Source organism: Acinonyx jubatus, chromosome C1 (genome assembly GCF_027475565.1).
Source record: "Acinonyx jubatus isolate Ajub_Pintada_27869175 chromosome C1, VMU_Ajub_asm_v1.0, whole genome shotgun sequence".
Taxonomy (NCBI): domain Eukaryota; kingdom Metazoa; phylum Chordata; class Mammalia; order Carnivora; family Felidae; genus Acinonyx; species Acinonyx jubatus.
Genome location: NC_069381.1, coordinates 8,738,304 through 8,760,543, shown reverse-complemented (window position 1 = coordinate 8,760,543; position 22,240 = coordinate 8,738,304). Strand labels below are relative to the sequence as shown.

Here is a 22,240-nt window from a genome sequence, read left to right as displayed (position 1 = left end):
AGGGCAGATGATTGGATAGGCAGATGGACTGACTGTTGAAGGGACTGATGGACAGAGAACAGAGCGTTTGGTTATCAATCCACAAATATTTCCCTGCCCCCCTGAACGTCGTCTGCCTAGAGGAAGAGGCTAGAACTCTTACCTAAGAGAAAGAAGCTATACAAGCCTCGTTCCGATTAAGTTCTCATTTGCAGAGGGTAATTTTCCCTTCCCGTGCTTCTCCAACCCACGGCTTCTCTACTCCTTTCATTGTACATTCCATACACATATACTGCACATCCACCAGGGAGACTGCTGGTCAGGGACTCATTTGCTTGTCTTTGTAATCTTTTCCCAGACCTGGAAACCAAGAAACAGGCAGCCAGTCCTAGGTGCTGTGATTAAAGATGGCCAGTTGTTCTCGCTGAGCCCAGAATGGCCCAGTGACTCTCAGGATCTGTACCTCGTTCTGTCCTGCAAAGTATAAGGCCCCCCCATCTTACAGAAACGTCTTCATCTCCTGGCCCACCAGCAGTTTCCCACCAGGACTCCACAGCTGCCCTTCCTGCCACACCCTACTGTCCTCGTGCTCCTGGATTCTACTTGGAGAAACTTTCTGCAGTGGGCACCCACCCCGGGGAGACCCCCTTCCGGGCTCTCCTTTGGGTGCCCGGGCCCAGTGCCCTGGGATGTTTGAGCTGGGACTTCATTAAACAATTTAAATACTTAAGTGAGTGATTATAAGTGTTGTCTGGGTGGTTCGGTCAGTTAAGCGTCCGACTTGATTTCGGCTCCTGATCTCATGAGTCTCAGGTTTGAGTCCCACATCGGCACAGAGCCTGCTTGGGATTCTCCCTCCCCTCTCTCTCTGCCTTTTCCCCAGTTGTGTGCACACACGCTCTCTCTCTCTCTTTTAAGATAAATAAGAACAAAAAAAGAAAAGAGAGTCTGGTATGGGATGCCTGGGTGGCTCAGTCGGTTAAGCGTCCGTCTTCATCTGGGCATCCGACTTGATCTTGGGATTCGTGAGTTCAAGCCCCACATCGGGCTCTGTGCTGACCTCTCCGAGCCTGGAGCCTGCTCTGGATTCTGGGTCTCCCTCTCTCTCTGCCCCTCCCCCGCTCACACTCTGTCTCTCTCCCTGTCAAAAATAAATATTTTTAAAAAATTTTTTAAAAGAGGGTTTAAAAAAAAAAAACAAGTGAGTAACAGTGGAAGTGACCACCCATGATGTTTACAGAGCCAGACAGGGGCAGGAGTCACTCAGGACACCTCCGGTCAGGGCTTTCTACTATAGAAGAGCTTCTCTGAATAAAACACATATGCATAACCAAACAACAACATCAAAACAGTGGACACAGGGGAAATACAATGAACATTAATGACACGCTTTAAAAATTCCACTTTTCTAGCGAGCGAAGATATACAAATTAAAGCAACCTTTGATGTCGTCTTCGACTCATTAAATCATCAGGGTTTTTTTTGTTGTTTTTTTTTTTTTTTTTTGCTTTTCTTTATAAAAGCAACTTTGGTAAAATCCAACCCCAAAGTTGTGGTAAAACTGGAATATGCGTTCATGCTCTGCTGGTAAATGTTAACAACCCTGGTCAGAAAGCAATGTAGCAATTCTTAGCAAAAGCCCCCCTTCAACCCCCACCCCCACCCCAACCTCCCCCCAACCCGCCGCAAAAAAAAAAAAAAAAAAAAAAAGATGTTTACAACTTGTGGCTCAGTCATTTCACCCCCATAAAGAAAAACCAAGGTAATAGTTCAACTGGAAAGAAGAGAAAAGGAAACTATAAACACAGCAATGTTTCCTAAAATGTTATTTATACATTTTGGAAATACCCTAAGAATCACAACATCAGGGGTTAAGGGTTAAGGAGATTATGGTACACCAGCTTACTAGAATACTACACATCCATTAAAAATGATCATAATAATGGTGCTCTGGAAGCCTGCGTCCCCTCCCTGGCATTCCCCTCATGGGCTTCCTAAGGGACAGCTCCCCACATCTCCTCTGCATAGAAGCCTCGCAGACCTGCGGTGGGGGTGGGGCGGGGGCTCTCATTACATGAAAACTCATGTAATTTACTTGATGACAATAACAACAGCTGCCTTTGAGTGCTGACTTGGGGCCAGGATTTTTCAGGCGTTGCTTCCTCCAATCCTCTGGAAAATCCCACGAGGAAGATGCCATACCCATTGTGCAGGTGGGAAACTGAGGCACGGCACAGTGAATCCACCAGGCTCCGGTTCCTCCAAGCCAGGGGCACTCAGGGCCCTTGGTACCATGGCCCAGTCTTAGCATCCTGTCTTCCCCTCCAGCTTCCCCCGCCTCTTTCATGGCTTTGCCCATCCTGGTCCTTCCCTTGGGACACACCTCAGCCTCCCGTGTACCTTCAGAGCCTGCTCCAGGGCCACCTCTTCGTTGTCACTTTCCTGGCACTGTCCCTCCCCCCCCGCCCCCCAGCCATCTTCCCAGTCAGAAAGGCGGTTTCTGTCGTTTTTTTGTACGTCAATTCTAGAACTGGTCTTACTGCGTCATGACTGTAATGACTGGTTCGTGGATCCATCTGCCCCAGGAAACTGTGGGCTCCTGGAGAACCGGGATGCCTCGGGAGCCCGAGACGGTGCCCGGCACAGGGCTGGGAGCCCACAGCTGGCCAGCAGGGAGAAGGGCACGTTCTGGGGCCAGGGGACGAGCTGGAGCCCGGGGAAGTCCGGCCTCTACTGTAGAAATCGCAGCAGCCCAGGAAACTGGCGGCCTAGGGGACTATAAAGGGCAGGCACTGGACGGGGCCGAGTGGGCACCTTGTGCAGGTTCCAGGCGGTTCACGAACCCCCTCGCAAGTGTGAAAGTGCTTTGAAGAACAGGAGGGGAAGTCCCTGGGCCCCACGCAAGGTGCGGCAGGCAGGTGCTGCTGTGGGATCGCGGGGGCCACAGGCTGCCACACATGCCCAGAGTGAGCTGTGGAAGCCAACCCCAGGCCTGCAGGGGGCGGGAAGGTGAGCAGTGCCTGCCCGCACCATCTCGTCTCGGACGAGGGGAACACAAGGTGGGCACAGCAGGAAGCCTTTGGAAGGGAACAGGCAGCCTGTGTCGCTGAAGAGATACAAGTGAGACACAAGGCTCAGGAAAGTCAGGGACTTCCCCGACAGCTGGGAACCCCAGCCCCAAATGCCCCCCAAATACCCTCGGCAGATAAAGGGATTCTTTCTGCCACAGGCAGCAGCCGGCAGGTAGGAGGCTGCAAACCGGAAGAGGAAAGCCCGGACCCTTCCACTCTGATTAGCCCAGGTGCTTTTCTGAGTACCTTTCTCTGGAGCCTTAATGCAAGTGGGACTATTAGGGAGCTTATCGGGCAGGCCCTGCGAGTCCGGCCGCCTCCAAATCAAAGCCTCAGAGGTCTCCCTGCCTCGAGGCCCAGGACACTAGGTGGATCCTGGTCACTCAGCTCGGGCTTCTCAGAAGGTGGTGAGGAGTGGCCACAGAGGGCTGGGGGCAGGAAGTTCACTCCTTCAAATTGGGAAGGAACAAACACTAGGGGTTCCCAGCTGCCTGGATGAGCTCCAGGAGTACACCCCCCAAGCAGGTTACCCAGGCCCTTGGCTACATATTTAATCCTGGCAACGAGATTTCAAGTCAGTATTGCTGTCCCCACTTCACAGATGAACAAACCGAGGCTCAGAGTAGTTAAGTAACTTGCCTGAGGTCACACAGCTTGAGAGTGGTAGAGCTGGGATTTGGCTCCAACCGTGTCTGACTTTCAGGCCTCAGCCGCCTTCTTTTTTCCTTCTAGGCCCCTGTCACCCTTGCTTTTCCCAGGAGGAAGATCACGGCTATAGGAGTCCTGGGGCTAGCCATGTCACAAGACATTTTCTTTTCTCTGAGTGTATTAGTTATCTGTTGCTGTGTATCTCAAAATTTGGCAGCTTAAATTGACAATAAACATTATATCACACTGTTTCTGTGGGTCAGCAATCCAGGGGGTACTGCACAGGGTAATCCTGGCTCGGGGGGTCTCTCAGGAGGTTGCAGTCAAATGTCCCCTGGGGGGCTGCAGGCATCTGAAGGCTTGGCTGAGACTAGAGGACCTGCTTCCAAAATCAGCCACTCACATGGCTGTGGGCAGGAGGCATCAGTCTCGAGGCAGCTTGAGTACCCTTACAACATGGCAGCTGGCTTCCTCCAGAGCAAGTGATCCCCAAAGAACAAGATGGAAGCCACAATGACTTTGATGATCTGGGCCTCAGACGAGATCGGGCGCGTTCAGGGTGGTATGGCCGTAGACGATGATCTGGCCTCAGAAGCCATGTTTCGTCATTTCCGCACTATGTTACTGGTGACCCAGGCTGGCTCTCCCCATTGTGGGTGGGGACTGCACAGGCGTGTGAATACCAGGAGGTGGACGGGGCCCATCGGCAGCATGTGGCCTTCTCTGCCAGATGTGGGTTTTAAAACCGCCAAGCAGGGACGCAGGGGTGGCTCTGTCGGTTAATCAGCTCAGGTCATGATCTCACTCTTCATGAGTTCGAGCCCCACATCGGCACGTCAGGGTTCTGTGCTGACAACTCAGAGCCTGGAGCCTGCTTCAAGTTCTGTGTCTCCCTCTCTCTCTCTGCCCCTCCCTTGCTTGTGCTCTGCCTCTCTCTCTCAAGAATAAATAAATACACTTTTTTTTTAATAAAAAATAAATAAAGCTGCCAGGCAGCCTTCTGAGGGCTGCAATGAACCCTGAATAAAAGAGTGGACGCAGAAAGCTCTGACATGTAAAGAGTTCGCTGCCTTCTGCCCCACCCTCACTGGGTATCCAGGCCTCTGTTGCGGCCCCAGACCTCTCCGTTTGGGACCAGAGACGAAATGCTCACAGTCCGGGGTTCCCCTTCCCCAGGGATGAGTTTCCCATGGCATTCACCGTTCCAGCTAGGAGTGACTCAGACGGGGTTCTGGGTGCCCGCAGGCAAGAGCCTTGGGGTCAGAGGTCCTCCCTGGCCTCTCAGGTGATGCTACATGGGCGACCACCCCCTGTGCCTCAGCAAAGGCCAGCCTGCTAGTCACACAGCTACTGTGGGGCACTTCCTCGGGCCTCCGTGGCTACGTCTAGGCTACGGGCTCCGTCTAGGCTCCCGCCTAATAGGTGGCAGCTGTAGGGGTGGGAAGACTGGAAGGAGGGTAAGGAGCCCAGGTTTGAGCCCAGGTCTGCATCTAGCTGTACAACTACCCATCTCCAGGCCTCAGTGCCTTCATCTGTAAAATGGGGCACTGGGGGCGCAGTGTCTCAGTCGGTTAAGCATCGACATTGGCTCAGGTCATAATCTCACAGCTCGTGGGTTCGAGCCCCACGTGAGGCTCTGTGCGGACAGCTCAGAGCCTGGAGCCTGCTTCCGATTCTGTATGTGTGTGTCTCTCTCTCTGCTCCTCCCCTGCTCATGCCCTGTCTCTCTCTCTCTCTCTCTCTCAAAACTAAATAAACATTAAAAAAAAATGTTTTTTAGGGGCACCTGGGTGGCTCAGTTGGTTAAGCATCCAAGTCTTCATTTCAGCTCAGGTCATGATCTCATGTTTCATGGGTTCAGGCCCCACATCAGGCTCTGTGCTGACGGCACAGAGCCTGCTTGGGATTCTGTCTACCTCTCACTTTGTCCCTCCCTTGCTCACTCTCTATCTCTCTCTCTCTCTCAAAAACAAATAAATAAACGTTAAGAAAAAAAAAGAAAAAAAATTTTTTTAATGGGGGGCTGGTATCTGACAGTCTGCTTTAAGTCCTCTTGGTCTGAGGCTCCAGGGAGAATGAAGGAGAGGAGGCCTGGGTCTCATCCGGGCCTGCGGGGCTCCTGCAGGATACTTCCAGCCCTGCTCTTCTAGGCTGGTGGAGACGCTAAGACCAGGCACTGGTCCAGCCCTGTCTCTGCCACTTACTAGCTGTGTGGATTTCAGCAAGTTACTCACCCTCTCTGAGTCTCAATTTCTTCATGCATAATGTGAACAGCCTATCCACTGCAAAGGGTTGCAGTGAGGACTAAAAAGGTTCCTGTGACTAGAACCGTGAGGAGGCCCTGACCAGGCCCCAGGAGACGATTGTAACCCTCTTGAGCTCCTGGGACCAGGAGCCTGGCAGGGGCTTCCACTGTTCTTCCCGGTTTCCAATATTTCCTTCCACCTTCCAGAGCGACAGAGGAGGAAGGTAAGACCAGAGAGGGAAAGAGACTTGGCCAAGGCCGAGAAGGTGGCAGGGATGACCCCAGGGGCCTCAGCTCCCCATCACGGAGTCCCCGTCTCCCCCAGACCTTCATGCTCAGCAGGGCCGTTGTGAATGGGGGTGAGTCATTTCAACTCTCAGGAAACCAAGCCTAGTCCGATATTAATCATGGAATTAGAGGCTTCGGGTGCAAGAAAGAAACAAGCAGCAGCTCAGTCAGAGGCACAGGTGAGGAGGGGGTGTACCCTTGAGCACGTCCCCAATCCTGTGTGCCTGGACAAGAGTTCCCCAGGTGGCTCCTCGGGAAAGAGGGCACCACTCCTTACAGGGACCTTCCTACCTGGATGAGCCGCACTTCAGGGAGCACTGCCCCCACCCTACAGATGGAAAAATCAAGGCCAGGGTCTGCTGGCTTCCGAGGAGGAAAAGTAACCCCCGGGGGCAGGGATTTTGCCCACCATGTTCCATGCATGGCACAAAATGGGTGTATGGTAAAAAAAAAAAAAAAAAAAAAAAAAAAAAAAAAAAAAAAAAAAAAATGCAGAATAAATGAATCAAAGGTACTTACGAGGTACCTGGACAGTAGTCCTGCAAAGTGGTGATTTTTGTTTTAAGGGACGATTTTTTAAAATCCATGAGAAATCGGATGTTCAGAGAAATCATCTGCTCAAGCCACCCAGTTACTAAGTTTCTAGAGTCATGATTCAAACCCAAATCTGTGACTCTAGAGTAAGCCTCGCTCCTCTCTAGGGTGGTGGCTGTCCTTGCTGGAAGTGGCCCCCCAAAATCATGTTGTCCTGAAGCCCCAGGGGTACTCCTCACTCCCTGGTGGTCGGTCCTACGGTCTGCTCTCAAGCTCCCAGAGCTGTCTGTTGTCAAGGAACTTGCTCTATGAGGATCGGCTTCTGTCAACCCCCCTCCTTCCCCTTCTGCCTCTGGCAGTCCAGCTGGGGGAGGCTCCCAAGGACCAAGTCTGGAGGATTGGAGGGAGTCAAACGCACCCTGTCCTCAAATCGTGACTTACAACCAGAACATTCAAGAAGCCAGCTTCACTTTCTGAAGGCTGAGAACTTAGAAGAGTGATTGATCAAGGCTCCTCCCACAGGCCTGCCCATCAGCCTGAAATTCCATCATTACTCCTTTGGGTGGAGGTATTGAAGGCCCCAGTAAAACATAAATGATTTCTGGGGGAAACCACTTACTAAGTCATTTGCAGGTGTCATAGACCCACATGGCTGCTTTTTCAGCAGAGCCTTGGTGAGAACAGAGCCAGAGGAGCTGACGGCCAAGTATAAAGTGGCTGCTTACTCACCAGTCAAGAGGGTGTCAAGGAAGCACTTAGATTCAGAACTCAGCTTCTTACCTAGACCAAAAAGACCCCCATGTGGGGCTCCTGCCCCTCACCACCATCACCTCATCCCCTATCACATTCCCTACTGGCCTCCTTTCTGCTCCTGGGGCCACCAAGCTTGTCCCTGCCACAGGGCCTTTGCACTTGCCAGTTCTGCTGCCTGAAACCCTATTCCCCAACTTTTCAAAATGCTGGCCCTCCAAAGAAACTTGTGGGGTGATGAATATGTTCATTACCTTGGTTGTGGTTGTATGGATGCATACATATGCCAAAACACCAAATTGTGTACCTTAAATAAAGTTTATATGTCAATTATACCTCAATAAAGCTATAAAAATAAATTTTTTTAATTTTTATTTTTTATTTTAGAGATAGAGAGTATGGGGGGGAGAAGATGGGAGAGAAAACGGGGCGGCGGAATCCCAAGCAGGCTCCATGCTTAGCACAGAGCCCAATGCAGGGCTCGATCCCACGACCCTGGGATCATGACCTGAACCGAAATCAAGAGTGAGATGTTCAATAGACTGAATCACCCCGGTGCCCCCCAAACTAAATTTTGTAAAGTAAACTCTATGGCCAACGAGGAGCTCAAACTCAAGACTTCAAGATCAAGAGTTCCATGCTCCACGGACTGAGACAGCCGGGCATCCCTAAAAAGATAAATTGTTTAAATGCTGCCCTTCTCATCCTTCAGGTTTTTGGCTTAGATGAAACCACCTCAAAGAGGCCTTCCCCCAAGTTGCTGGTGCCAGTCTCTGTCACCTCACCCTGTTTGTTCCTTTCAAGGAACACCTTACACAACCATCTAAAACTGTCTCTGCCAGGAGCCTGACTGTCCCCCCCGCCCAGGACGGGAGCTCATGGGAGCAGGGACCGTCTGCCTTGTCCACTGATGTGACCAGGGCTTGGCTTCATGCATATCTTTTGGATGACGGAAGGACAAGGCCAGGGGCCCCGGGCGGCCTGGCAGACATCAGCCCTGCCTCCCGGGGACCCCTCCAGGGGTACAGCGTGCAGGCTGAGAAAAGCAGGCACTGCTCTGAAAGTAAAACCCAGGACAGAGTCGTGGCACCGTTGTCCTGCTGTCTTCACAGCAGGGGGATGGGGGGCGGGGGTAGGGGAGAGGGTACGGGAACAGGCCACAGTCCTAGCCAGGAGGGACCCTGTTCCTGGCAAGAGCTGCCCATCAGCACGTGAAGTTCATTCGGAAAAGCCTCCTGGCGTTTTCCAGCTCCAGTCGCTCCACACCGCTGAGGAAGGGGCGGCCATCACACCCAGGGCCTTCTCTCCCTCCAAATAGGAGCCGAAGCCTCACGATCTGGGGAAACTGAGGCACAGCCCCGACTCAGGCCTCGGCTAGGTCTGGAGACTCACGGGGTCCCTGCTGGAGACTGGGACTCTCTTCTGGGCTGACAAAAACCCTACAGTCATCACCCACAGCCCCCAGCTACTGATTTGCATAAGAAGGCAGCCCAGAGTATGAGTGCTGAGAGGGATCTGGAAGGCGATGAGTCGCTACCGTGGGTTAACCCCTCCCCCACCCATTTACACCGTCCCTAAGGAAAAGTTGGGCAGCAAGTTAGTGCAGGGACAGTCCCCAGACCTCAGTCTTCTGCCCTCTTCTCCCACCCCACCCCACCCCCTGCTTTATCATGCTTATTTGCTGCTTGGTACCATCCGCCTTCTCTGGGGGAGCAAAGGTTTGACACCAGAGTTTCAGACCCTGGCAAGGAAAGTACCAAGGAGTGACTGCAGAGGTTGATGAAACATTAGGGGACGGGAAGCAGGCGGCCTGTTGAAATGCCGCACACATAGGGGCGTCTGGGTGGCTCAGTGGGTTAAGGGTCTGACTTCAGCTCAGGTCATGATCTCACGTTTTTCGGGTTCGAGCCCCATGTCGGTTCTCAGGTTTGAGCCCCGTGTCGGGCTCTGTGCTGACGGCTCAGAGCCCGGAGCCCGCTTGGGATTCTGTGTCTCCCTCTCTCTCTCTGCCCCTCCCTTGCTCACACTCTGTCTGTCTGTCTCTCTCTCAAAAATAAATAAACATTAAAAAAAAATTGGGGGGTGGGGGCGCCAGGGTGGCTCAATCTGTTGAGCGTTCGACTTCAGCTCGGGTCATGATCTCGCGGTTTGTGAGTTCGAGCCCCACCTTGGGCTCTGTGCGGACAGCTCAGAGCCTGGAGTCTGCTTCAGATTCTGTGTCCCCCTCTCTCTCTGCCCACCCCTGCTTGTGCTCTGTCTCTCTGTGTCTTTCAAAAATGAATGAACATTTAAAAAAAATTTTTTTTAATTTTTTTTTTAATTCCCGTTGGTAGGCATGGTAATCATGCACAGTTGAGACAAGGGAATATAGTTCTCAGAATGCTGAGATCTTGGAATCTAAACTTCCTACTGTATTAAGTAGGGGATTCACACGTTTTTAAAAAGCAAATAATTCCTGCTTCGTAATTTGAATTCTTGCTTCCTGAATTCCAGAGATAATTAAATTAGAGATGATGCCTAATCCTACCAGAACTGTAGGCTTTCTAAACTCAATCCTGTTGATGGGTGGGCAGTTGGGCCCTTCATGGGTGGTTGTTCCTAACTCCGTGCCATAAATTTTATGTTCAGATTGTATATAGTACAACTTGCATTGTTTCTTTTGGAAGAGTATTTCAACTCTCTGTGGCATGGGTTTGTATACAATTCTCAGAAGGTTAAGTAAAATAGACTCAAACATATTTGGCCTAAGGATTTTTGGTGTTGGGTTGGTAATACCATGTATCTACTGTGGCTTCCAATGGAACATTCTCATACAGTGTGTAGCATTCCAACATCCTCTCTCAATAATACACGGGTCTTGGGCCACTTGGGTGGCTCAGTGGGTTAAGCGTCCGACTTCAGCTCAGGTCACGGTCTTGCAGTTCGTGGGTTCGAGCCCCACATCGGGCTCTTGTACCGATAGCTCGGAGCCTGCTTCGAATTTTGTGTCTCCCTCTCGGTCTGCCCCTCCCTCACTCGTGCTCTGTCTCTCTCTCTCTCTCAAAAATAAACATTAAAAAAAAAGTCTTCATTGAAAGAACATAATTCTGGTCTTTCACATGTTATCGTATTTTGTCCACAATCATCTAGTGCATAGTTAATTCTGTATGTGGCTCGACAAAGGTGTGCAGCATTTTTTTAATGTTTATTTTTGAGCAAGAGAGGGACAGCGCACACATAGGGGAGGGGCAGAGAGAGAGGGAGACACAGAACCTGAAGCACGCTTGAGGCTGTCGGCACAGAGCCCGACGTGGGGCTCGAACCCACAAACCGTGAGATCATGACCTGAGTTGAAGTCAGACACTTAACCGACTGAAACACCCAGGTGCACCAAGGTGTGCAGTTTGTAAGCTAGAATAAAAATTTGGTTCTAAAATTGTGCTACCGTGTCTTCAAGCTGCTTTCTGAGCTCTGGTAGAATGAACTGCGTATGTAATTAGCTCTGAAAAGATGTTACTGTATAAAATACAGCCTGATATGTGCTCAGGCAACCCTGGTGTGGTTGGGACATGATTTGAAAAACTGAGTTCAGGTGTGAGCTGTTTTGGGGATGTAGGGAATGTTATATTGTATTCAGGAGCTAACATATCATTTTTGTCTTCTGAGTTCATCAGGATGTTGATCATAGTTATGGCTATGGTACAAATTTTGCCAATAATGTGGTACCGGGTGGGGTATGTTCGTAGCCTAGAATCGTGTCCTCCATTATCTCTCTGATGAATCAGCCCTTGGAGACATTGACAATACGATATGAAAAGCCACCAATCCATCTCTTTGAGACTTTCAGTAGTCATTGTAAGGCTCCTAGCACTGCTTGTAGTTCAGTCAAGAAGCAATCATTAAAATAAGGATGCCTCGCGGGGGTGAGCACATCTTGGCACTCACACCAGTTGGCGTTTACCTGTTGTGGCCAGGCATCGACATCGGACGTGTCTTCTGAAAAATCTGAGAGATCTTCCCAGGCCGCTTCAACGAGCAGGGCAATTTCTGGATCATCCCCCCCACGTTGTACGTGCCAAATCTAGATCGTTGTCAGAAGATTCTGGGAGGTCTGGTATGGCCGGGTCTGCTGTTTGGTGCGTCTTTCTCCGCTAATGTGAAAAACCTTGCTTCTTTTAATGCTGCGTTAATTAGGCAGATGGTGGGGCGCCTGGGTGGCTCCGTCAGTTAAGCGTCCGACTCTCAATTTCGACTCAGGTCGTGATCTCCCAGTTTGGGAGATTAAGCCCCATGTCAGGATCCGAGCTGAGTGTGGAGACTCCTTGAGATCCTCTCAAGCTTGGGCACCTGGGTGGCTCAGTCGGTTGAGCGTCTGACCTCAGTTCAGGATCATGATCTCACAGTTCGTGGGTTTGAGCCCCGCATCGGGCTCGCCGCTGTCAGCCCGTCAGCGCAGAGCCTTCTTCAGATCCTCTGTCCCCCTCTCTCTGCCCCTCCCCAGCTGGTGCTCTCTCAAAATAAATAAATCATACACATTAAAAAAAGAATATGAGGGGCGCCTGGGTGGCTCAGTCGGTTGAGCGTCCGACTTCGGCTCAGGTCATGATCTCACAGCTTGTGAGTTCGAGCCCCGCATCGGGCTCTGTGCTGACAGCTCGGAACCTGGAGCCTGCTTGGGATTCGGTGTCTCCCTCTCTCTCTCTGCCCCTCCCCTGCTCACTCTCTCTCTCTCTCTCAAAAAAGAAACATTAAAAAAAAAATTAAAAAAAAAAAGAATATGATTCTCCGTCTCCTTCTGCTCCCTCTCCCACTCGCTCTCTCTAAAAAATAAATAACAATTGAAAACAAAATAAGTAACCTTTACAAAATTAAGCAGATGGTAGGATTGGCTAATTTTCCGCGCGATGCTTGGGGTCTCGTTACCACCGTGGCAATTTCCGTTGTGGCAATAGGTGAAGTATCTGGTTAATGCAACAAGAGAAAACGTCAGGAGAGCTCGCGGGAGCCGCCCCCTTCCACACGGTCACAGTCACGCTGAGCTGGTACCTGCGCTTGGAATCTGGTGGCAACCTCTGCAGGGTCCACTGCCCCACAGGGAGCCTGTGGACCACAGACCCCCCCCCCCCCCACAGTGAGTGAGCTTTAGATCTTTGTGAAAATGCGTAAGCAGGATCCGAGCATTCTGCACACTGAGGAAATGAGCTTCCTGAGGGAGTTGGTGGAGAGCCTTGGGGAGGGGGAGGGGGGACTACCCCCTGCTACTTATCAAACTCAATCAGAAGACAATACCAAGGAAGAAAAATCTCAAGGTAAGAAGGCAGAGGAAACAGAAAGACACACGAACCATCAGGCGAAGAAAGTGTTCTAGAAATTGACAACGAAGGTGTCATTGAACCAGATACTGATGCCCCTCAAGAAATGGGAGATGACGATGTAGAGATGACTGAGGAAATGATGGATCGGGTAAATGATTAAAAAAAAGAAATGACTGCCATTGATGCTCTAAGCGATGGTGAACTACAGAAAGCTTGTTCAGATGCCATCGAATTGAATCCTCCCTTGGCCCTTCTGTATGCCAAGAGAGCCGGTGTCTTCGTCAAATTACAGAAGCCAAAAGCTGCCATCCGAGACTGTGACGGGGCTATTGAAACAAATCCTGATTCGGCTCAGCCTTACGAGTGGCGAGGGGGGAAGCGCCCAGACTTCCGGGCCATTGGGAAGAAGCAGCAGACGACCTTGCCCTTGCTTGCAAACTGGATTATGACGAAAATGCTAGCTCAATACTGAAAGAAGTTCGATCGAGGGCCTAGAAAATTGCCGAACGTTGGAGAAAATACGAGCAAAGACATGAGGAACTAGGAGTCAAAGAGAGAATAGAAAGGGTTAAGAAGGCTCAGGAAGAACATGAGACAGCCCCCGGGAAGGAAGAAGCCATAGGGCAATCAGGAGCTCAGGATGGCTCTTACCCCTGTGGCTTTCCCAGGGGAATCCCTGGTAATTTTCCCAGAGGAGTGGCCGCGGACAAGCTTGGAATGGCAGGAATGCCTGGGCTTAGTGAAATTCTCAGTGACCCAGTCGTTCTTGCAGCCACGCAGGATCCAGAAGTTATGGTGGCCTTCCAGGACATGGCCCAGAACCCAGCAAACGTGTCAAATATCACAGCAACCCAAAGGTTATGAATCTCATCAGTAAGCTGTCAGCCAAGTTTGGAGATCAAGCACAACGCCTTCTTGGCAAATAAAGCCCTCCCTGAAGGAAAAGCAACTTCAAGCATCTAATGGGTGTCGCATTACTACAAACCAGTGTAGCTCTGACCTTCTCAGGAGGAAAGCTGGGGTGCCGTCAAGATAATCCCTACGCCTCTACCCCCACACGCAACTGAAAGGAATTACACCCTTTAAACTCTTTTGAAACCAGGGCACCTAGCTGGCTTAGCTGGTGGAGCATACGACTCTTGACCTGGGGGGTTGTAAACTTGAGCCTCATGTAGGGTGTAGAGATTACTTAAAAATAAAATCTTCAGGGGCGCCTGGGTGGCTCAGTCAGTTAAGCGTCTGACTCTTGATTTTGGCTCAGGTCGTGATCCCAGGATTGTGAGATTGAGCCCCGGGGGCTCAGTCAAGAAAATATTGGCAATTATAAAGGAAACTGGGGAAATCAAGAGAATATTGGCAATTATAAGGAATATTTCACTGAGCGGTGTCGATAGCGGGAAACGAGATCAGCAATGCATTTTCGTATCCTAATTGATAATGTGAGTGAGCGTGCATGTATTTGACTTGTCTTATAACGTTTAAGTGCAAAGTAAGTAGGGGCACAAGAATGTATAGCAAGTCTCTAATCTGTAACATGAGACCCCACCAGTATATAATTTTCCTCCAGTTATTCCTTTTTTTAAAGATTTCATTTTTTTAAGTTATTTATTTATTTTGAGAAAGACAGAGACAGCGAGAGTGGGGAGGAGCAGAGGGAGAGGAAGAGAGAGAGAAACCCAAGCAGGCTCCGTGCTGCCAGCACAGAGTCCGACACGGGGCTCGAACTCACGGAACTGTGAGGTCATGATCCGAGCCAAAACCGAGTCAGGTGGAAGCTTAACTGACTGAGCCACCCAGGTGCCCCTCAAAATTTGTTTTAAGTAGGCAGAGCTTCACGCAGGGCTTGAACCCACGACCCTGATATCAAGACCTGAGCTGAGAGCAAGAGCCAACGCTTCATCGACTGAACCACCCAGGCACTCCGATGTTTCTAGATTTTCTAACACACGATGAGTCGGCGACATGGAATCCTGCCGACCACGCCAGACTGTCACGAGCATGCTCGGAAGGCGCCCACACGGGTCGCGTCTCTCCAGGATGTCAGCTTTATTCAGTCATAAAGTTAACATGGTTCTAAAGCAGGTTCAGGATTCCAAACTCAATGACATCTCACCACGTGATTAACTTGGCCTCTTACGTGGCACACGGAGCAGAACATGAGACAAGTCACAGCATGGTCAAGGTAACAGAGGCCGTAGGAAGTCAACGAGCCAAACGTGAAGTCAGTCCGAGGCGCGCAGCTGAGATAAAGGCTCCGGTCCGTCCCGTCCGGGTCAGCTCTCGACACCTGCTGCCTATCACGTCGGAGCAGGGAAGGACCTCAGTTCTGTTCGGAGAGCCATCCAGCAGAGCCTTGGGCGGGAGCTGCCTTTTTGAAGTGGTCAGACACAGAGGGGTCACATCTGAAGAGTCTGACAGTTTGCCGGTAAAAAAAATCCTCCCCTTTTGAAAAGGACGCAATCGTTCTTGGGCTCTTGCAGACGCCCTCGGCTTCTGGCTGTTACCAGTTCTGGGGTGGCAGCTGATGCCGGTCCCAGCGCTATCTTATAGCTGCGATGCCCTTCCCTGCTTGTGTCATTGCTCGACAGAGGCCCCTGCTTGACATGAATGACTCCATCTTGCCCACGTAAGCAGACTGCAGTGGGGTGGATGCGGTGGTCAGAGAGGGCTTCCCTGAGGTGGTGACATAGAGGCTGAGAACAGAAGGAAGAGCCGTCTGGGGAAAAAGGACAGGAACCGGCCGGGGGGGCGCTGCTGGGAAGACCTCGGTGAGGGCAGTTGGGGGGAACTTCCCGTGGCCCCACGGGGCCCGAGCGTTGCCAAGGGCGAGAAGAGGGAGCTCCAGATGAGGCCAGAGTGGGCAGGACGCTGGGTTGCTTACTCAGCACCCAGAAAAAAGGAGGCTTGGCCCTCGAGCAGCCCAATCAGACCGAGAAATGTAGATGGATAATAAATAGCCACAGATGAGTCATCTCAAGCCCTGATTTTTGAGCCTGCCTTGCAGCTCTCCCCAGGCTGCATCCTTCCCAGGAGGGGCCCCTGATTTCAAAATGACCAGGTCAGGCAGAGCTCAGCCCCCAGGGCCCCTGTGTGGGAGCTCAGCGTTGCAAGAGCCCAGGCGCCAAGGCGAGCTTTTCCTTGCGTTGGCATCCCCATCGCCTTCCCCGGGGCTCAGCAAAATGAACAGCACGCGGAGCACCTGGGCCGCAAACTTTTTCAAAAAAGAAGAAAAAGAAATGCCTTGTATGAATAGAATGGAATTGGAGGCACACCCAGTGTTGTAAAAAAAAAAAAAAAAAAAAAGAAGCAGCAAGCAAGAATTTGGGGAAAGTAAATCAGACAAAGCTGGGTTCAAATCGTGCCTCTGTCTCTGCCACAGCTGAGCCACCCGGAGCAAGCTGGTTAACCTCCCAGGCCCACTTCACCCACTTCACAGGGTTGTGCAGAGATTAAAGGAACTGATAAGTCTTCACGGAGTGCTGGATACACAGGAAGCTCGCGAATATTCATTGCCTAACTACCACAAAGACAGGGATCTATTCTAAACATGCAAATACACCGCCATCTAGTACAAATGAGGCCACCATGCTCCCTGCAGGCCCCCGAGGTCCCCAAGGGTTCAGCGCACGCACACAGGAGCACTTGCGCATAGCGTCTCAGAACCCTCGTTGGAAGGCAAGTTCAATGAGCCAGGGAATTTTGCCTAATTTCTTCAATGCTTTTCCCCCCGGGGCTTGGCACTATAAATATTTGATGTAATGAATACAGCCATCCTGAGTCAGTGATAATAAATGTCAAACAATTAGTTTGGCTTGCCACCCTTCCGTGGCATTCCAGGAGCCCAAAGGGATTTAAATGGTTTACTGCTCTCCGCACAGCATGCAGCCTGAGCCCCGTCTTTGAACGGGTCCCCTTGCCCTCCAGTCCCGCAGAGTGATGCGTGGCGCTGGCCCAGCTGAATGCTGAGCATACAGTTTAGGAGACCCCCAATCTCATAAGACTCATCCTTTGCCCCAAGATGACATTATTTTTATTACCCGGCAATGGAAGCAGCTCTCCACTGGGGACTGGAGGGGGAGGGGGCGTGGTGGCAGACCCTACCATCCTAGAGGGTAAATGAACTTGTTCTCTGACCCACAGGGAGACAGTCACTAGGTCCCTCGGCTGTGCGCTGTGCAAACGGACTGTCCAGGACAAAAGCCGCCATGAGATCTGTAGAAACAGCAGGGAGGATTGCCTCCCACCGACGATCCTGCCTCCCATTTACTGACCAGCTTCTTTGTGCATGCCAGTGATCCCGACAATAGCCCCTATGTTAAGGGCACCTGGGTGGCTCAGTCGGTTGAGTGTCGGCTCTTGATTTCAGCTCAGGTCATGATCTCACTGTTTACGGGATCGAGCCCTGCAGCGATCTCTGTGCTGATAGCTCAGGGCCTGCTTGGGATTCTCCCTCCCCCCCTCTCTCTCTGCCCCTCCCCTGCATTCTCTCTCTCTCTCTCAAAATAAATAAACAACAACAACAAAAAAAAACACTTAAAAAAATAGCCTCTACGTTAGCTTGCTATCACTGCTGTAACAGAATACCACAGACTGGGGGGCTCACACAGCAGAAGCCTAGTTCCAGCCTTAGGCGCTAGAAGCCCAAGGTCGCTGTGTCAGCATGTTTGGTTTTCCTGAGGTCTCTCTCCTTGGCCTGCAGACAGTCACCTTCTCAGTGTCCTCACTTGACCTTGCTCCTGGTTGTGTACCCCCCGTTGTCCTTTCCTTTTAAGGCCCACTATAGGACCGGGGCTCTTATGACCTCACTTAACCGTACGTCCCCAGAGGCCCTATCTTCAAATATGGTCACATTGGGGCGTAGGGTCTCACGAGCTCGTTTATTCTTCCCTGTGTCCCACAAGGTAGGCATTACAATAGCCAGTTTATGGATATGAAACTGAGTTGAGGGGTGAATTATCCAATATCCCATCAGAAAGAAGAAAAAGTACAATTTTCTGCTATTCCGGTGATGCACCACATCTCTCCGTGGCCCCTCTCCCCAAATCCAAATAATCTGAAAAGGAAGAGGGGAGTCATAGGATTTGGGGTCTGAAGCGTCTGGAAGCAGGAAGAGGCTGCTTTCTTCCACGGACTGTTCTAGAACTTTTCATACTTCACAACTCTGAGTTAATGAGGGCATGGAGGGCCTTGCCCAGAGTTCCTCCGTTAGCAGAGGCAGAATTGAACTTGAAGACGGTCTGAAGGAAGCGGGTGGAGGAGGCCCGGCTTGGAGAACCCCAAGCGTGGTGGCTGGGGGAGGGGCAAGAATCTGGGGCAAGCAGGTGTCAGCATCCCCAGGCAAGCTCTGTGATCAGCTGGTGACCCCAAGTCCCTGAAGGGGCTCTAGCTATCACGTCACGATTCTCTGTGCCCAAACACTTCTCGAACTGCTCACAGAAACTCCCAGTAGAGGAGGCTGAATGACACATTCATGCCTTTGGGGTCCGGCCTCCACCCCAGCCCCCGCGGCGACCTCACGTCTCACCCTCACACGTCCTTCCCCTCCACCTTCCATTTTGCAAAGGGCTGGGCAGCTGGCGGGGGAGGGGACTGACAAGCAGGGCACGTCCCCCTCCCCCCCCCCCCCCCCCCACAGTGGACAGACACTTGGGAGAGGCAAGAGCTAGCCCGGAGGTAAGGGGACAGAGCTGCAGCCACTGGCACAGCCAAAACCACAAGAGAGAGAGATTGAAAAAAAAAAACAACAAAAAAAAAACCCTTCGCAGTCAGAATGAAAAGTGAGACCGAGAGAAATTGAGTGAGAAGCTCTCGGCAAAAGAAAAACCAAACGTTGGCTTCCATGAAAGCAGCGGAGGCCAGTGGGGTGTTAAATGACTAGGTGCTGGGGCCACAGTGACAACGACAAGGCCTCTTGTAGCACGTGTGTGTGTGTGTGTGCGTGTGTGTGTGCGTGTGTGTGTGCGTGTGTGTGTGCTGATCGTGTGAGGGGATGTGTGAGCGTGCAGGAGGGCGTGTGCCCTTGAGGCCGCGTGTGTGTGTGCAGCGGGGGTGGGGGGGGTGGGGGGGATCAGTCTCCCGGGGCTGTCCTGACAAAGGACCATGCGCCCCGTGGCTGACAAAGCCCAAATGTGTTTCCTCCGTGTGTGTGTGTGTGTGTGTGTGTGTGTGCGCGTGTGCATCTGAGTCCAAATTTCCCCTTGTTATAAGAACACCAGTCGGGCTGGGTTGTAAGGAACTGAATCACCTTTTTAAAGACTTGGTCTCCTAATTTGGTTACCTTCGGAGGTGCGCGGGCTTAGGGTTTCAACGTACGAATTGGTGGTGGCGGGGCACGCTCGGCCCGTGACGCGGCGGCTTTGCTTGCCCACAAAGTCAGTTCCTGCAGCTGAGAGCCCAGCTGTGGACCGGGGCGCCCGCGTGAGCAACCATCAAGGGGGCCAGCCCCGCACAGGGCCGCGCCTCGTTCCCCGGCAAGCCCCGAAGCAAGGTGTCTGCGGGGTCGGTTCCTTCTGGAGGCTCTGAGGGAGAATCTGTCCCAGGCACCTTGCCCAGCTCCTGGCGGCGGCCAGCAATCCCGGAGCCCTCGGCTTCCAGACACGTCACGTCCCCTCTCCAGTGTCCTCCTTTCCTCTTACAAGGACACCCGCTGCTGGAGTTAGACCCTCCCTCATCCTGGATGATCTCATCCTGAGAGCCTTACCTTGATGGCGTCTGCAAAGACGCCAACCCCAAATAAGGTCACATTCTGAGGTTCTGGGAAGATCTACCCTTGGGGCCACCACTGAACCCACTTTTGGTGGGCCCAGGGGCGATACTGGCTCTTCCCGATGCTGGTGGCCACCACGTCCTCCATGGGCATCGACGAGCTGGGGCCGATGGGGTTGAGCAGCCCCTGGGAACCCCAGCCCCCGCCCAGCAAGGCAAGAAGATCCAATGAGCCCACCCGGCCCTGGTCAAGAGACGTGGGAAGATGAAAGCCAGGGATGGTTTCCAGAGGTGGGGGGTTGGGGGCAAGGAGTGCGGGGCCAGGCAGGGAGGTTGAGGAAAGGTCTGGACAACAGTTCTTGAAGGGAAGACAGGAGAGAGGTTTGTTCCTAAAGGAGATGGATGGAGGCTTGTGTAATCTCACGCCCACGTCCCGCTCTCATCCCAGGCTGTGTCAGCCAGCCCCACGCCCCTAGTTCTAACCCAACGATTCCTGGAAAGGCCTGAGTGGTTTCCAGGCCTCTGGTCAGCCCGGCCATGCTGTTCTCACCCACCCACCCGGCTCTCCTGGGCATGCAGGCCCATGGGGGCCCACCCTGGGAGGGACATGGGGCCAGGCAGGGTCCTTTACCAATCATTTACCAGAGAAACTACCTAGAACTTTCCCCTTCCCTCCCTCATTCCTTACTATGTTTCAAGTCTGGTGGGGTAGACCTCCCCAAAGACAGGACCTCCACCTTCAAATACATACACAGACGCTTGCTTTCAATCAGTCCCTTGTATTTATCAAGCACAAAGTGTTAGCTGTTGCACTAAGCATTTATTATCTCATTTAGTCCTCGAAACACCCTCATAAGGTAGCCAGCATTAAAATCCCCATTCCGCAGATGAGAAAACTGAGGTTCAGAGGCCCACGGCTCCAGGCTCAGTGCTCTGCCCACTTGGCTGGGACTGACCCCGCCAACCCGGGAGGGTGTTTCTCGTGCTGTTCCTCCCACTCCCAGCAGACTTTGGCAAGGGGGGCTGGGGAGGTTGTCCGAATTTGTTGGGATTAGAAAGGAGAGGTCTCCCTCTGGGCTGGGGTTTTGATTCCCCAGCCCTGAGGGAAGGAAAGATCCTCCCACCACCACCACCATATCTGAGATCTGGAAAATTCTCCAAGCCTCCCTCACCTTCTTTCCCAGCTGAGATCCCATGGGTTCCCAGTCCAGGGTAGCCAAGAATGGTCCCTTTTGCACCCGGGCCCCTTGCTGCCCTGCCATAAGGCAGAGAGGACTCTGGGGACTTTCAGAGGCTGTTTTGGCGGCTTCTGGAAACGGAGAGAGAAACCCTGCCACCTCCAGTCAGACAAAGAGGACCTGAAAAGGAGTACCCTGTGGTCAGGGCTCAGCCTGGTGCCACGACAGGGGGATGTCCCTGAAGGCCACCCAGTCAGCGAGGCCCAACCTCAGGCCACCCCCTCTGGCCACAGCCTGGTCCCATGGAGCCCTGGCTTCCCCTCATGACTTCCTGCACAGCCTGGCCGACCCCCCTCACATGGCTGGGGAAGGCCCTGGTCACCTGCGGCCTGTGGCTGACTTCGCCTGTCCTACTCCCTGCGGGCAGAGCCCCGATGACGGACTGCTCTGTCACCCATTTGCTCTGGGCAACAGCCCCCAGAGCAGCAAGGCTTTAACCCTGTAGACTCCACACTTAATGGCTCCCCCCGCCCCTGGAGAAGGTGCACACAAGGAAGCTGAACACAGAGGGCAGGGAACTGTGCCCCGTCCAGATGGCACTGGTCTTGACGAGACGGGGTGGGGGGCGTGAAGAGCCGGGGACAGCTGGCCTGTCTTACCAGTTAGGGCCCTGTTCTCGGGTCGGCCCACGTGCAGCCTTCTGTACCTGCCCACTGGTGCTGTCACCCTTTCCACAGGATGAGTAGGTGACGCACCCAAGGACATGGGTGAGGAAGCCGCCAGACCGTGGCAAGGGTCTGAACCCCGATCTCTGACTCGGGGTGCCCAGTGGAAACTTCTTATTGCACCAAAATGCTGTAAATCTTCGACATCAGAACGCTACATTCCAACAGCACGGGGGGAAGTAATTCTGGAAAATCCAACGTTTTGCTGTTTTCCGGGCCACGTGCAGGCCACTTCCGTGAGGACAGAGCAGCAGCAGGGCGGCCACTCCACCCCTCCAGGGACAGCCACCCTCCCAGATGGCGGCTGGGGGAGCTTCTGTTCTTTGGGACGCTGGACGGGTCCCGAGAGGCCAGCTAGAGTTCGCTTCTCCAACACTCCCCATCTGCATTCCGGGGAGGGAGGTGCACAGGTGTAGGAAGTTTCCAGGATGGAGATGTCACGGTGTCCCCAGCCGCTCCCCACATCCCCTCCCAGGAGGCCAGACCCCCCCGTGATCTGCCCGAGACACAGGACAACATAACGTACTAAAAACTAGTCAGTTACAGTTCACCTGCCAGGGCCAAGCCCCGGGTCACCCTTTGGGTCCCAGGGCTGTGTGGGTCTGTCCCCCAAGTCCCAGGGGCTCATTGATTCACTCACCCACCACTTACCTACTGAACACCAACCACATGCCATATGCTGTTTTAGGACAGAGCTGAGGACGAGTCTGGGCCCAGGTCCCGCCCCCCAACATCTCGCTGTTCGGTGGAAGAGGCTACGGCAGGAGAGCCGAGGCGGGTCTCGGACTCGGGGGGGCCTTGGCCAGTTCTGTGGGATTGGGGG

The 22,240-nt window shown here is 52.6% G+C and overlaps 1 pseudogene; it reads left to right on the top strand.

Annotated features, from left to right (window-relative positions):
- The first annotated feature begins 4,211 nt into the window (after nucleotides 1-4,211).
- Nucleotides 4,212-13,735, top strand: LOC106989448 (hsc70-interacting protein-like; annotated as a pseudogene).
- The last annotated feature ends 8,505 nt before the right edge of the window (nucleotides 13,736-22,240 follow it).